The sequence below is a fragment of the Triticum urartu genome, chromosome 1A (assembly GCF_056163025.1).
Source record: "Triticum urartu cultivar PI428250 chromosome 1A, HENAU_Tu73, whole genome shotgun sequence".
Lineage (NCBI taxonomy): Eukaryota > Viridiplantae > Streptophyta > Magnoliopsida > Poales > Poaceae > Triticum > Triticum urartu.
Window position 1 is genome coordinate 560,389,519 of NC_141873.1, and position 2,299 is coordinate 560,391,817.

Consider the following 2,299-nt stretch of genomic DNA (forward strand, 5'->3'; position numbering starts at 1 on the left):
CTTTTTACTTAATATAAAAAACATCTATTTTTGACCATGGCAAATTTTGCTTGTAGGCACGACTGACATTTTTTCCGTTTGAACCATTGGGATTTTTTAGTACTAGTTTGTTTGTCACTCTTATGTATTATGGCTAATTCATCTTTCCGTTTTCATAGGATGGTAAATCTGGGCTTTATTATCACAACAAAACTGTGTTTTTATTTGTTTATCATGTCATGAAAGTCTATGCATTTTTTAGTCTATGTATCATGATATATAGAACATTTTTTCAACAAAGTTGCCATGGCTCATGGCAAATATAGCCTATGCATCATGGAACTTATAGTGTATGGATGATGATCTATATAACATTTTAGTTCATGTCATTTTCCGAAACATGCATCATGGAACTTATAGTGTATGGATGAACATTTTAGTTCATGTCATTTTCTGTAACATATTCTTTCTGCCCTGACAATTTAATATGTTTTGGTAAACCCTGCCATTTTTGTAAAAAATAACATGATGGCAAGTCGTAAATGTAGTGGCAACTTTTCTGGAAATTCACATAGTTTTTCCCACTTTTAAAGTTGTTGGATGGCATCGTAGGCTTTTTTGTCATGGAGAAAAACCTGGGCTTTTTTTCTTTACTAAGCTTGTAGGGCCTAATATAGAAAAGGCCTGTAGGGCTGATAGGATGGACGTTCGGGTGGTGGCAGCGATGCGGGCGGGGAGAGCGATCGTCCCGAACGATTCGTTCGGTCCAGCTGCCTTCCTGCCACACGTGTGGGCAGTCCAATGTTCGCCCACACAACGTCGTGTGGGCTGCCTGCGGATATGCCACACAGAGTCGTGTGGTCGGGTGGGCGTTATGCCACACGTGTGGTAGTTATCGGTGTCCTAAAAAAAGGGAAACCTGTTCCCAAAATTGGGTTGATCCATGAGTGTTGGTGAAGTTGCGCACGAAAACACTACTCCACACCCTACACAAGGAATAGGAATTGCCATACTATGTACATATCGAGTGCTACACATAGGATCGTTGAATCATGTTGGGTGTGAATTTGTAGCACCCATGTGTAGAGACAAGCAGCCCCCTTTTTCTTTTGGCTTTCGACTTGCAATCTTTCATATCGGCAGTCATACAGTGTTTTTATTGAAAAGATAAAAGCAACAAGATAAAGGAAGAGAACAGGGGCGGAGGGAGAGGAGAGACTCATCTATGCTAAGCACAAGCAAGGAGCAAGGCGCGAACGACCATCAGCTGGTGGCGCTCATGGTCACGGAAGCGCCTACTCCAGATAAGGAGGTCATCGGAAGCCTTCTGGAGAACTGAACTCGCGTCACACTGTCGGCGGCTGAAGACAACGTCGCTCCGTGCCTTCCAAACCTGCCAGAGGAGAACAAACAGCCCGTCTCTCCAACACGAGCGAGAGACAGACTCAGGGGGGGCAGAGGAGAGAGCCTCGCCAACACAACGTAGGGATCCCATGCTGAGCCGCCCCTAGACCTCGGTTGCGCGCGTACAGGTGATGAAGAGGTGGTCAATGGTCTCATCAGCGCCACAAGACTCGCATGACGGGGTGGGGGAGCAACTTTTGGCGTGGAGGTTCACCCGCGTGCTAAGGCGCCCGCCGGTGAGAAGACGCGCGAACACCTTGATCTTCGAGGGGAGGCGGGAGGCCCAAATCTCGGAGGAGGTGAGGTCGGTGCAGCCATGCAGAGAGAGCAACCGGTACACTGCACGTGAGGAGAACCGCCCTAGGGTAGAGATGGACGGAGCGGAGCACCACCCGGACCGCCTCCAGCTCCGCAGCGGCCATAGCGGACAGCCGCGGCTGGAGCGAGATGCTCTCCCGAAGGACACCCACGACAGTGGCGTTAGGCCGCGTCGAGTGGGAGAAGAGAGCCTCGAACTGGAAGCACAGCGCACATCCAGGGAGCCACCTGTCCTGCCAGAAAGAAGTAGTGCAGCCATCCCCGAGCTCCACGCGGGTGACCGACCTGTACGTCGGCAGACCCATGTCGACGATGCTCTGGAGAAAAGACGGGGACGATGTGGAATCACCGATGTTGCCGCGGGAGCAGCGCAGGAACCACTGTTCCAAGGCGGAGACTCCGGGAGGTGAAGCTTGTGGACGAAGTTGAGAAGCAAGCACATGTTTTGCCGTCGAAGATCGCGGATCCCGAAGCCACCTTCCTGCACATCAACACACACCTTATCCCAAGCAATTAGACAGCGAGCACCCGAGAAAGTATCCTTGCCGGTCCAAACAAAAACACGACGCCTACGATCGATTTGCTCAACCACACCAGG